Raw genomic sequence first — 15,266 nt, 5'->3', positions numbered from 1 at the left:
TCAGCTATCACTTTTCTTCGTATGTTTGTTCACTTTGCAAACATTATCTATTTCTTTTCGTACAACAAGAGTTGACACTACTTTACCATTTACAAATCAAAATAGCCATCTATCCGACATAATGAAGACTACATACATTTTTAGGTTTGTGAAATTAAGCAAACAAAAATATGATAACCCATATGAATTATTCTTCATAATTAAGTGCAGGTAAGGATAATTGGTATGCATTTTTTAAAGGAAGATAGAACTTGGACAATAACCTGATTGTCGAGCCAATAAAAATGAGGCTGAAAATCAATCTTCAAACCTCTAGTTTAAAGGCCTTATGTTGTTATAGTAACCAACAATTTTTCGTGAAATGGTCGGTTTTTTGATGGATTTACACATCTTATACAAAAGCGTAGGAACTCGAATTAAGTAAAATGATAAGCAAAACATTGTTTACTTAAGATCTCAAGACCCCAAAATGCATTTAAAATGTATAAAGGTCATTAACAAAATATATTAGGAACCCTATAAAATGATAATGTGACTCTATTTATGTACCTTAAACCGTTATACCTTACAGAAAAACCACAACAACACACCTTGATCTTAAGCAAACATAGAACAACATGATAATTCTTACAATATTTGAAAGCTTAATGATTTTAATGTCTCAACACCTAATAGGTTCCTTTGAAGGAAGTGATTTGTTCTTTTTTTGTTTTTATTTTATTCATTTTTTGTGTACATGTACTCATACCGTATATCTGCGCTACATTACCTACATCAGAAAAAAAAAATAAGAAAAAAAAAACTTAAAACAAATCTTCTAACCTCAGCTGCTGAATTAGGTTATAAAAAATATAAAATTACCTTTAGAGCCTCTTTACTAAAATATACCATAATTAGGTATGCGAAAGCGTTTAACTTAGAGCCGCTATGAGTTAAGCGATAAGGGAAATTGTGCCAATAAAACACAGCACCAACAACAAAAACAACCTACCTTACCTACAAAAAACGAAAAATGAAAAAAATGAAAAAAACGAAAAAATAAACAACGCAAAACCATTTCAGACACCTATATTGGAAAATACATAATCCCTGCTCAAAATGTGCAAGAACGCAAAGACTGCTGGAGAATATTTTGTCATTAAAGTATCCTTACAGCTCAGAAGCTATATGAAAAAACAATGTTCTGTTTTTATCCTTGTTTCGTTTATAAGGTACACAAGCTTTTTGGTACAAGCAAAAGCAAAAGTTCGCTTGGCTGCCGCTATCACCTGGGTCTCCAATAAAATTTCACACCGATAAATCTCCCTCCGAAGGTTACACATTAATTCCTTCACCTTCTCTGGTTTTGGCGTCATCGCAGGAACACAAAGCCATTGCCTTCACCTTCCAAGCCACCAGCACCATCAACAAAAATTAAAAAAAATATAAACCCAAGAACTAAACAAAAAAAAAACGTTCCTTATACCTAGGTTAGGTAATGTAGGTAAGGTAGGTTCCTAGGAACCTATAGAACAAGGAAGCACTAGTTCTTCCTTCAGTGATGTTCCTAAGCTCAGGAAAATGGAATTAGGTGCATATCCTGCACAGCACACAAGAAAGTTTCATTATTGGGAGGATTTTCGGCACAAGCTCGGTAATGGTAAACGAAATATATTAAATTTATTTTAGATTCATTGGTTAAATTGGTTGGGAAAGCACAAAACACACAACTTTAACGAAAGTTGTTAATTTTAATTGTGAGGATGGACGTTTAGAGGTGAATTTAAGTTTTATACGGTGAGAGAAATGCTCTGTAATGTCTTATATGACTTTAATGGGAGTGTGCTTATTCCCTCCGCAATGGTCGGTCCTCAATGGATATGAATGAGGTAAAATCTCAAATAATTTAAATGAAATTTGTCATTTTAATTAAGTTATTTTAGTTAAGTAAAAAGCGAATAAAAAGCATGCAAACTTATTGAGAATTTAGTACAATTAATTAAGGATAAGAAGATAATATGTATTCATTTGATGTACTATCTTCTTTTTAGATATGACTCATAAGGTGAATATTTAGCCTAACAAGCTTCATGGCAGATTTAAGAATTTTTTTCTTCGGCCTTTCACATTTCGAATAAAAACAATAAACTCAGACGTTGCTCCGATATCATAGTATCGGAAAAGTCAGAAAAACAGTAGGCCTAAGCATAAATATATCTATTTACCATTCGGTCTGGAATTTGGCAGTCCATTGTCAGCCATTTTGTTTGGATTGCGAACGTGGGGTTGTGATTTGACCATTATCCATTAGTATCAAAAAGTGACTATCTTATCACCTTAGCCGATCCAAAACTTAAATTTGTGGTAGAGGCTCAATTGTCAACTGAGGAGTGTTTTTTAGATATGGGATTTTCAACAGGAAATAAAACTCTTGTAAATTAATATTTTTTTGATTTTTTATATTTGCCCTTTTGTTTTAAGAGGGATATTTTATTATTGGCAAAGAGAAAGTTACAGATTTTACAACATTGTTAAGTCATTGCACAGCACAGAAATATGATAAAAAATTGTATCTTACTCTTGAAAAATAATAATTAGTTTTTAAACAGTACGTGTATATTTTAATATTATAAGTTTGAAAGAAAACATTGCAAAGAAAATACCTTCATTCGAGTTTCGGGAATGTAACCCCCGCGGCTAGTTCGAAGAAAGCCAAGCCGAGAGGCCAACTTTTTGTAGCATTTGGGACTATATACGTCGATAAATAAATAATAAATAAATTGGGTGGCGCGACAGTCCGTTGAGAACCAAGGCCTAGTGACTTACAACTCTCAACCATTCCTGTGTGCGAGTAATGTTGTCAGGAATGGAGGGGACCTACAGTTTATATGCCGACTCCGAACGGCTAATTTTGAGAAAGCACTTTTTCATGACAATAGTTACTCTTGGAGAATTTGTCAATTCCTCGCAAGAGGCAGTACCCGTGAAAAGACTTTAGATGGCATAGGCAGGGATCGAACCCAAGACCTCTGGCATGACAGTCCAACGCACTAACCATCATGCCACGGGTACCATACGTCGATAGTCTCGTTCTAATCTGCGCGGAAAAGCGACTTCACATAACTTCAAGTATTAGAAACAAATTTTCAAACAAAATTAGGTATAATCCAATTGACAGCTGTCAAAAAGACCAACTTCGAAAAAACTATTACCAGATTGAACGTAAATATGTAGGTTCTTAATAAATGGCTCTTATTTTTTTTCCAAAACCAGATGAGTTGTTGATATTTGATAGCCTTTTCACACCAAAGCCAAATCCGGGATTTCAGCAAAATGATTTCAAAAACTCGAAAATCGTTTACACCGAACATTTACACGTTTTTATTTGACATTTAAATTTGTTTATTGATGAAAAAATTTGTGAGTAAAAAGTTTTGTTCTTCTCAAATTATTTGTGAAAATAATATAAGTTCTAACCAATTCAAATTGATTTTAACGTAACACTAGCTCGTCTAGAAAAAAAGTTTAAAATGAAGTTCTGGGGATGGTTGGATAGTGCTCAAGACATAAACCAACAACAGCTACAAGTTCGCTTGGCTGCAGCTATTCTCTTTGCTCACTTCAACCGGTCCAAACAATTTACTAAGGAGAAGCTAATAATTGTACAGAAAATATATCATAGAATCAACACAAACAAAACTGTTACAATAAAAATTTGTTTCTTCTTCTATCACAACAAATTCAATCAAAAAATGAGCTTAGGACTATTGCTTCTGTTGACCAAATGTTCCTTCAGAATTTCAGATATTGTGGCCGTCGGAGCAACATATTCTTATTCAACTTGAGAAGATTCTATACTATTTCGTGTAGGTCCTTATGGCCGGAGCAGAAAAGGTCAATTCCTAGTTCCAGACTCGTATCAAAATCACACTCATCCAAAACGATTGCTGAAGCTGTTATGATGTGCTGCAATTTCTCCGTGACTATCTCTTTGGCTTCTTCCTTTGAGGACTCGCCTGGTTTGTCCAATGCATTGATGATCTTCTAAATGTTAGCAGGCTATTAATCAAGTTGCGATAGCCCACTGTTGTGGTTTTATTCACTAGAACAACGATTCCCACATTGTGGAATGTTTTGGTGCAAATTTTCCTAGCCCGCTGCTACTTAGTCTCCACCAGAAACTTTCTTTCATACTTATTCTCCTCCACAATGAACTTATCGCCTTTCTCATTTCTCTCCAATACTTGTGATTGAACAAAGTTACCGGAAAGTCTTTCTCCAGGTAGTAAGCGAAAGCGTCGAACATATTTGTGGCGACGAGTTCGAAGATCCATCCCTTGGAAACTTTATTACGATCTATGAGCAAGTCTACCTGGAGCGTTTGAAACTCTGGAGGATCATAAAAGAACCGCCAGTGCCGCAAATAGTTACCGGGGCTTTTATTCTCGACGTTGGCAAATTTTCCAGCAATTTTGTCTGTTGCCACGCAGCTCAGTCAAGGTTTCCTTTTTTTTTTCTCTCCCATATTCTGTAAATAAGAAACAAAAAGAAATAATTCTTATTTTGTAAGGAAATATAATAAATAATATTACTTACCTTCTGTGGTTTATAAAAATGTATGGGAAAACTTGAGTTTTCGATCTCAAACCGATAATTTCGTGAAAACCGGGTTTTGGACTTAATGTGAAAAGCCTATAAGACTGTTGCCTTCCCTTTTTTTCAATGTCCCTTTATATTGTTCAATTTATTGAAGAACCTTTCAAAATTGGGGGCTCCACTGTTTGTGCTGTATACCTGCAACCAATGGTAAACGCATGAACTGCGAACTGTGGCGTCCTAAGACTTACAGCAAAAACAATTTTTAAGAAAAAATTGATTTAATGTTTACAACAAAAAAAAAAGGATGGCATAAACTCTGTATCCAAGGAGAAACCCTTATTTAACCAGACCTTAAGCGGTTCACAGTATTTGATTCATTTTTTAATTTTCGGTTTCCGCACATTTTTGCGATTACAACAATTAAGTGTATGCTTAAATAAATAATGAAATCCCAAGTTTATTGAGATAACTATTTAATTCTTCCATGTAAAGCTTCTTAACCCAACACCTCTCAGAATGGGTATATAATAATAAAACAACACAGTAATAAAAATTACCTTATAGCTTTCTTCTTTTCATTATCCTTTTACCAAGGACTTTGCAGGAATGTTCGTCCCTTTTATGAGATTAATCCCAACTAAAATACCACATACCTTTGTGCTTAACTAAAAGATTACTACACATCAAAAATGTGTCTAGGTAAACTCGCAAATTTTCCTCAACATTCCAAATTCCAACCACAACCGCACTCATCCCACCCAACAAAAACTCATGCTCTATCGTTGATTTATGTTAAATCATAATTTTTTGTTCCCCCAGGCGACCACAAATCATAAACACATAATTTTGTTTAAAACACAGAATTTAAAAAAGAAACTGACAAATTCACAAGTTTCATTAATATGTATGTACTCCCCTCAAACCCCCCAATGACAGATATTTCATTTTGAAATACAAAAAAACAAGATTCCGATTAACCAGCGTAAAGTTATGAAGTGTAATAAAAAGAACTATATCCTTTTGAATCATCTGATGGCACAACCCTCACACGAATTGCTACAATCTTGCGCTACTCTTCCTCCCCAGAAAACCAAAACAATGCCATACGCCATATTCTCCTCTCTAACTAAACCATATCATCACCTCACTCACAGCAATTTCTGACATCATTGCCGTTATTTCCTCCTTCCAGGACTTCTCCCATATCCATACCGCCACCGCGTACAGCGCCATCAGTAAACATACGTTCGCCAAAAACTTCTCGCTTTATGAGTCACTCGCGACCATAAACTTTTGTTTGCAGCCCCCAAAACGAATAAACTTGTATCTCGTGTAATCAAAAATAGCATTGGTACTTTTCGACTCTCTTGCATAAAAATATGTATGTTTCTTGTACAATAAGGATATGTATGTCAGTGCCGATGCCGAGCGATTGTTTCTAGAAGGATAATAACGCGAATATACGAGCAAGTGTTCAAACACTATAACCGAAGCCGAATCCGATGCATTGCATATAGCTCCTCCGCTTATAACAGAACTTAGCTGTTCTGCACTATACTCGTAATATCAGACTTTTCGCATTTAAATCCTGGGAGAACAAAAGCGAATGAATATTAGTCTCGGGGGTTGCACGAATATCCTTGTTCCAATGTTCGTTGTGAAAACTGAAAAGGAAGAAGACGCGGCACAAAGTCGGTCACGTCGTAAATCCATACGATGGCGCTAGCACTAACGCTGGCGTTGCATTGGCTCTACGATTCCAGAACTATACAATTTGGTAATTAGTTGCAAGACGCTTCAGTGCTTTTTGAGGATGTTTGTTGTGTTCTTAGTCCTTTCTTACAGATTCATAGATACTATATTCGTATTGTGTATAAATATCCTTGTTTACCTATAAATGACCACAAACCAACTCTTGTTTACCATCACTAAAACAACTCTGGCGAATAATAAACCCAAAGCTTCCACGCATACGCCCGTTGACCTAGCCAGCCCAACGGAGTCCAGTGACAGCAAGTCCTTTTGTAAGAGCGGTAGCGGTGTGTGTTGCAAGTTGACACCAGGGTTACCATGTCCTGAACTAGTTCCATAGCTCAATTTTAAAAATATTTACAACCCAAAGGTGGAGATGAGAAGGTAGCCCAAAATAGCCCAGTTTTAATACAATCCAAGAAAAGCTAATCTCTTCGATTAGAATTTTTTTTGTACCAAGAAAAAATAACGGGAAATATAATTTACATTTAATGTTCATAAAAATAAATTATAATTGAAGGTGCCAGTTATTTGAGCTACTTTTTTGGCCAGGCCATCAATATTAATATTAAAACTTTTTAACTTTTAAGAAACAAAAGATGCAAAAGAAAGCTGTCAGACTAATACACGAAAAATATCTGTTGTCACACTAAATTTTATATCGATAATTTTGAACAAAGATCCTAATTTTCTTTAAATAGCTTTATCTTGCAAGCTTGTCCACATGCACTTTATGTGAATAGGAACACAACCAAAAAATCGCCCACGATTAGATTTACGCTATTAGTAGCCCAATTATGATTGAGCGTCATACTGAGATTATTGTGGGCAATTTAGGAGAAAAAAAAACCAATGTGACTAAATATGTCCGCATGTACCTTATACTAAAAAGGAAGACAACCAAAAAATCGTTTAAGATTAAAATTGGGCTACTTTTAGCTCAATTACTGTCATGTAAGAGATTTTGATGGTAGAAAAATGTTTCTTCATTTCGGCGTTGGTTTTCACTCAAGATATGATTTGGGTACCTTGTAGACCATTTATAAGACAACTTTCAGATTAAATAAGCCCAAATTTTTCGACAAATAGCTCAATCTGGCAAGCCTGGTTGACACCATTAACGCTCTGCAGATAGACTTTAGTTGCATTTGGCCTCACTTAATATTTCCCACTCAGTTCACTCATACATTTGTAAACAACAAATAAACATTCTCTCTCTCACAGACACACACACGTCTACAGGCTAATGCAATGTTGGAAAATTGGGTAATAAATTCGAGGATATAGTCGAGTCGAGGCATTCATTTATGTCTTCTTAAACGAGTTCTTTTAGGCACTTGTCCAATTTAATTTTCAGCTTCCATTATACCCTTGGGTAATGTTATGACAACAAATAAATTCCAAATGAAATAAAAGTCCCCACACTATGCATGATGGTTCCTCTACTCCTCCAGAACTAGAACCAGTACCAGAACTAGGTTGGGTCGTTGTTGGTCGTCGGTGTCGTGGAGTAGCTTTATGGTATAGTAGGCCCAGATGAGCTGGCTGATTCCCCTACTCCTGATGCTGGCAAACCGAAGCCATTGCTTCATATTATGATTATTATTTTATTTAGATATTTTCTAGGTTTCGGGAAAATATAGTTGTAGCTCTTCTGTCTCTGGATCCTGGAATAGGTAGGAATAGAGGTTCCTTTAACCCGCAGACAGTGCAGCTCCAGCGCCACCGTCGTCAGTGCCAGCAAAGGCAACATGACAATTTTTACGAGCTCACCCCTAACTGGTTAGATTTTGGGGTTGTGCTGCTGTCTGGCAGAACCAAACAATTACACTGAGTGCAGTCGCAGTAAATATATTTACGTGAAAAAAAAGAAGAATAACGGTGATCCAAGAGGTGAAAAGGTCCAGATCCAGGGCTCTTCAACTAACTCCCTGTTCCTATACTTCTTCTTGTTTCCGGAATAACACTTTTGGAACATGGCACACATAATAAAAATGTATACCAACGTTCTTTCCCGTCTCTTTGACTAAAAATGAATACAGAGTGTAAAATGGGAGCACTTTTATTTTTGTTTTCAAATATTCAAACAGCAGCGGACTTTGTGGTCACTGGGGAGAACTCAACTATAGCTTTAAGTAAGGGAACAGAAAAAATTAATAATAACTTTTACGGAGATGAAATAAAATAGAGGGCTGATTTTTGGAGGGTTCAAATAAAGTTTTGAAAAACTTTAAAACTTTATCCGCCATTTTGGGAAAATCTGAATGTTGCTGGGGCCTAAGACTAAAGCATTTTGTATATAAGTCTTTAAGGTTAGATTGCAATCCAAAATAGAAGTTTTAATGAAGAAGACTTATGCAATATGGTGCTGATTTGCTGTGTCTAAGAACTTTAAAATCATAAAATTGCTACAAAAGCTTAAGGGCTCCTGGGCTTCAATTTTTTCATTGAGTAGGCATGTTAAAGAGAAGAATTCTGTCAAAACATAAACCAAACTAACTGATAAGATATCCTCACTAGTCTTCTAAAGAAAAGGTGGCAAGAGCTTTAATAAACCTTATCTGATTTTAGGAATAAGTCACTGTGAATCAGTAGGAGAAGGACACTTTTGTAAAATACAGCTGCATAGATCGCTCGCTAAATACTTGCACTTTGACAAAAAGGTTTCAAGAACTTGATTCTCTGAATTTCAAAAGATCCTTTAAGCTCACATTAATTAAGGAATATGAATTGCTTAGGAAATAATCACTATATAAATTTATTCGAGGAAGCTTTAAAAATTTATTTAAGGTAGATTTATTCGTTTCGACAATATAAGAGTTTTTTAAAGAATTATTTTAAATATTCTTCATTTATTATTTGCAAAGTCTGCTTACAAAATAGGAACTCTAAGTTGCATTACCAAAGATGCAACTACACCCTTATTGTGAATTTCTAGATATTTTTCAATCAATGATATTTTATGTCATTATGACTGTCATTTGTCATTCACCTATTGGGAATGAAAAAATCGGTATAGTGAATAACAATTTTTATCAATATTCTAATCAGCTGTCAATTTGAATATTTGTTTTAAAAGTTATCGAGAATTTTAACATTTCAGAATTATGAAATATTTTGCTTTTAAATTAGGAAGTTAAAGTGTTTGATATTTAGAAGATAATTGTTTCAAGTTTTTGTCATCGTCGGAGGTCAGTCGCTTTCCGCATTTCCTCATTATTTGCATATGAAGTGCACTGGAAATGTCAAACATACAGCCTACCAACGAATTTGATTAAACACTAAAGAGTAAAGAGCCACAAGAACTCCATAGTTAAGAAAATAATTAACAATGTAGTAATTGTTCTATAATAAAAGCGTGATTTGAAGTTGGTAGTGCCGACATTTGAAACCTGTCAAACTCAACTGTCATTTGAAGTGTCATAATATAAGTGGAATTATTTTCCATTTGCGAAAATGGATCGTTTAATAATCATACAACACGTTTAGGAATAGAAAAATTGATAACCCGGCCAAATGTACACGTTCAAAATTTTCCTGACATATACGACCATCAAGCCACATTGACAGATTAATTATTTTATATTTTTCATTGAGAACACCAAGAATTATGTTATTATACCAATCAATTATCAACTTGAAAAGCGTTTTTATAAAATAAATTCAATATTTGATAAGAAAAATATCGTAAAAATATGGCCAAAATGATTATAACATAATAATAGCTGTCAATTGACCCAGACAAAATAAAAAGAGTAATGGATACCTTAAAGACTTGCTTCCTTAAAATTATGTAAGAGATAGACCCAGGCTCGTATTCGTTGACTTTTGACTTGCTAAAAAACGAAATCCATTGATAGAGCCAAACCGAGCCCCCTCAGTTTCCCAACACACTTTTTATTTTGGATCGGTTCAGGTCAATGTGGAGATTTGGCTCCGTCATGTAAGACCAGCTTTAGAAATTTTGTAAGGCCTATGCCCCACCGTCGTGTTGTAAGTGAAAGAGTTGCAAGCGTTAGTAGCAAGTAAACATGTCATTCACTGCACTATGTCGTTTTTTGCATTTGTACCATTATAAAGTTCAAACTGAAGCCTACTGACCAACTTAAGCGCTTTAGGCACTATTCTTTGGTTTTGAAACAACAGGCAGTGAATTCCGATTGTTTGAACAACATTTTCTTCAGCAATGAGGCACGTTTCTCACTCATTGACTAAACATCTCCATGGGTCTGACAAAAAAAACGCAAATGATTGAAGTTTTGATATAAGTCCAAAAAAGTTAGCTATTTTGAAAGGTATAAAAACTGCAGATCTCGACACATAACGTTTGTAGTTCCAACAAAAGGACGATCCCCAAATAATTACTAGTTATGGCCAAGAAACCTCAAAAGAATAACATGTTACAAATCTTCCAAAGACAGTCCATGTAGGTTACCTTAAGAGTCCAATACCTATAAGCTTTAAACAAGTCATATTAGCTTTATGCAGTTACCTCTTTTTTTCCGAATATTTGTTCACTTTTCAAACACTTTATGTCTCTTTCCCTTCAACTGAATATTGGACTACATTACCATTTGCAAAATAAAATGTCCATCTACCCGTCATAATAAAAACAATTTTTTTTTCAGGCAGTAGTTATAAGATAATGCATTCACTTAGAGCACCCGCATAGGGTCAGTAAGATATTTTTTAAGTTTTTGAAATTTACGCTAGTTTTTTTAAGAATTTTTGTTTAGCTTTAAGATAGTTTTAAGATTTTGATAAAATAATAAAAAAAACTATTTTTAAGGAATAAGCTTATATCAAAACCACGATCCCTGAATCTTGTTGTGTAAACCCTATTCTAGTTATTATTTATGAAAGAACATGTTTTGTCACACTTAATGGGAAAGCCCAAGTTAAATAATGAAATTAAATGTGTTTCAAAACAGTGTGTTTAATTGAGATTTTTTCGCGTAAAATGAATAACTTTATATTTTTTCAAGATTTTCAAACAGTTAAACACACAAAATCGACATATGATAAACTTTAACAATTAATCAACAGCTAATTAGTGGATAATTATCGCCTCTAACCATTTTTTCGATCCCCCAATATTCCTTCGCTAACATGACACTCATAAATCCAACCCGCATATGAGCAAGAATATTCATGAGATAAACTCTGATTCCAAGAGATTCCTCCCAGCGATGTTCATAGATCCTCTATATTATTTCAAACTTTAGAATAATATTATTCATTTCAAGCTTAATAACCTGCCAAAATAAATATACCTCCATCCGTCCTCAACCTCATATTATAACTACGCGTTTCATTTACCTTAGTTTCTCAGTCTTCTTCAGTTGGAAGACTTGAGGTTCAGACTCATATAAAAATAGAATTGACTTTTAAATAGTTAACTGGTATTCGGTGTTTGGTACTCGCCTTATTTTTATTACCCCGCACAACGCATAATTCATAACTCTTGTTTTTACTACTTTTAAATAAACTTTGCAAGTGCAGTGCATTCAGAATCATTAACCTGGGGCCCTTTAAAAACTCTGTCTATTCCTCTCCGTGTCGTTAATAGCACTAGCACAGTTAGTTTTGTCTCAGTCTGTGTCGATGTCGGTATGGCAGAGTCAGCAGGAACATATCGCAATGAATCTACCTAACAGTACCTTCTACATAACTATAAAACGAGAAACGTTGCTTCCAGTTTTTGGCCTTGTTTCCGAAAAACTTCATCATGCACCTTTATGTGGCATGGTGTGGTATGGTGAAGTCGGGTTGCGCCGTGTAATGTGGTGTGGTGCATTCTATGAAGGTGTTACTATTTTTTATTTAGAAATAAGTAGCAAAAAAAAAATAAACTGAACAGGATGAAAAGGACGAAGGTTTTGATCGTTAATTCAGTTCTTTTCATTTTTGCCGTTGCTCTCTGTGTGCACTTAACTTGGTGCCCCGTTAGGTATGATTAATGTTAATGCCATCCTTCTTCGGCTAAAAGGAATTCGTGTGCACGAAAAGGAGAAGAAGAAGAAGGTAGTACAGTACCTAACCTAACCTAAACCTACCCTACCCTACCTAAAGATTGTAGAAAAAGTATGAGTAGGTATATGAGGTCGAAGTTTAGGGTTGAGGGTAAAAAAGGATATAGTTGCATTTAGCAAACTATTTCTGGTTTTTATTCAATTCATTTGCACACAATGTGTTTTTCACTTAATGAAGCTAACGAAAGTCATCAGAGACAACAAAAAAGAAAATTATAAAAAGGACGAACCTTATAGATGTACTCTTACCTATACACAGATAAAAGTGAAGGATTCGAACAAGAAAAAAAAAGGATAAGAAATAAAACAGACATCATTGCCAACACTGATGACATCCATCCACTTCAAAGCTCGAGATAAGAAAATTACAATTTAATTAATCTAATTGAGACGATATCCTTTTTGATTGTCACAGTGCCAGAGCTATAGAGCCGAAGCCGAAGCCAGAGCTCGAACCAGTTGTATAGGTTAAAGGCCAAGATCATCAGAAACGTGGTGTTATTTTTATTCATTTTCGTTTTTGTTGTATGCCATAATGAACCTTGATGAAGGTGGCGGGTGGTATGACTTGGAACACGGGGGGTAGAATGATAGGTTTTGCATGCAAAAATGCAAATGGTGGGCAGAGGTGGAGGCGTCGAGAATGGGTTAAGCTTTTATTAGAGCGCAACGTTGGAAAATTAGTGGGGAATTTAATTATGGTGTTAAGGAGAAAGTTGGAGTAGAAAAATACGCCTGTTTTTTTTTTTGTTTAATACGTCCAACATTTTCCAACGCGAAAACAGTAGATTAAGGACGTTTTTATGGTAGTTTTCGTGACGCATAACTATACCAAGGTATATCCTTATTAAAAGACCCATCAGAGTCAGCTCCAGCGGTGGTAAAAAAAGAACATAGCATGTATTTTATAATACGGATACAGTGTTTTGAGTACTTTGCCTCTAGAAAGAAAATATGCTCTCCTGTTAAGAATTAATAAAATATAGTAATTAAAAAATGCTATACCTTACCTGGTCGTACCTGGCGGCGCGCAACGAAGCGAGGCAGGCTAGTTTAGGGGGAGGTTTTCTTTTCTGTTAATTATTTTCCAGCCAGAACAGTTTATGGATACCGAACTGATACCTTCTGTAATTGAATGCTCCATTAGGTAGTTGAGGTGGTGTGGTAGAAGGTCGTAGAGGGTGGAGTATATAGGAGCTGAAACACACTCTCTGAAGCTGGCTTATACGAGTATATAGGTGAGGCATTCCAGATAAGCTACTAATTGCTATCATTTTAGCCAGTAGCGATTGTGAATGCAATTAGCACCTTTTCCATATCAAGGGAAGCTTTTAAGGCTGATGATATACAAGGACAAAGTCGGGCTCGCTCTGTGTAGTGTCAACAAAATTATATTTCTAGTTTTTGGAATTTGTAAAACAGGAAATTTGGATATCAGTTAAAAAGCGAAATATTTAGCAGATATCATTTACTATTTTATTTAGGGGCAATGTTTTTAAAAGGACACTTAGCGTAATGAGTATTAAAAATAAATTTTCTGTCTTAGGAGGTTTGACAAGGTTTCATGGTTTTATAAGAAGATGGTTAGTAAATTAAACTAAAATTAAAGTGACAGTTCTTAAGGCTCTAAAGCTAGAAACACACCAATATTGCCTGTTGTCAGATCACTTAGTGTTTCTTACAATTGCTGTGAGTGAGCTTAAAATAATACCAAATGCTTTTACTGTCACGGTTGACAATATCCGTTTAGTTGCTCAAACTTCATACAACGTCACACAACTTTTCATAAATTTCTTTTTGTTAACTCAAGAAAGTTGCAAAATTAGTGTGGAAGAGTAGAGAGTAAAACATTTCTCTTTCATTGAAAAATTTGCTAATTTCTGCTGCAAGAATTTCTGATTGCAGGGAATTTAACTTAATTTTAATTTAATTTTAGTAACCGTACCGTGGCATGATGGTTAGTGCGTTGGACTTTAATGCCAGAGGTCTTGGGTTCTATCCTCGCCTATGCCATCTAAAGCCTTTTCACGGGTACTGCCTCTTGCGAGGAATTAACAAATTTTCCAAGAAAAACTCTTGTCATGAAAAAGTGCTTTCTCAAATTAGCCGTTCGGATTCGGCATATAAACTGTAGGTCCCTCCATTTCTGACAACATTGCTCGCACACAGGAATGCTTGGCCCTAGTTCTCAACGGACTTTTGAGCCACCCAATTTATTTATTTATAAGTAATTTAACATCTGTCAAAATTAGCAATTGCCATTTCTGTCAATGCACTTCCATTCCATAGATTGTTTTGTGGATTTTTGCTAGTTAAAAATTGAAAAATTAAAAATGGAAAATGATTCTAATTTCCACAGTTCTTAAAGAACATTTAAAAAAGTGAGGTACAACTTCCTCGATATAGTTTTTGATGCATATTGCAAATGAGGTCAAGACTAAAATCATTAAATTATTTTAAATATTTTCAAAATTATCTCAGTTATTATAAAATCATTTTTGGATTCACTGGATCTTAGTGACCCCACAATTTCCGACAGCACGGTTTAAATACTTGCAAAAGACATTTTGGTCCTGTCACATTAACGTTCATGCACAAATCGAAAAAAGCGTTTGTTTATACCATCTCTAATAGAATTTTCCCCTCCTTTCATTATTTGACAATTTTTACAATTCCTGCTACAAAAGTAAATAAACAGACCTAATGTAATTATACGATAGGTGTTTTTCTTTCTTTAGTTCAGAGCAGAGTCTAAGTTGTCAAACAATATATTTTGTTTCTTGTTTACCAATGAACGTTCAAAACTTCAAATATGTTTTCCTTTTTTTTCTGATCGTGTTCGGAGCTTGTTGAGAGCGTGCTCTATGAGTTCATTATAAAATAACTGAGCAGACCGAGTTGAGC

This window comes from Eupeodes corollae, chromosome 2 (genome assembly GCF_945859685.1).
Source record: "Eupeodes corollae chromosome 2, idEupCoro1.1, whole genome shotgun sequence".
In the NCBI taxonomy this organism is placed as follows: domain Eukaryota; kingdom Metazoa; phylum Arthropoda; class Insecta; order Diptera; family Syrphidae; genus Eupeodes; species Eupeodes corollae.
The sequence above is the reverse complement of the archived record's forward strand: the minus strand, read 5'-3'. Positions refer to the sequence as shown.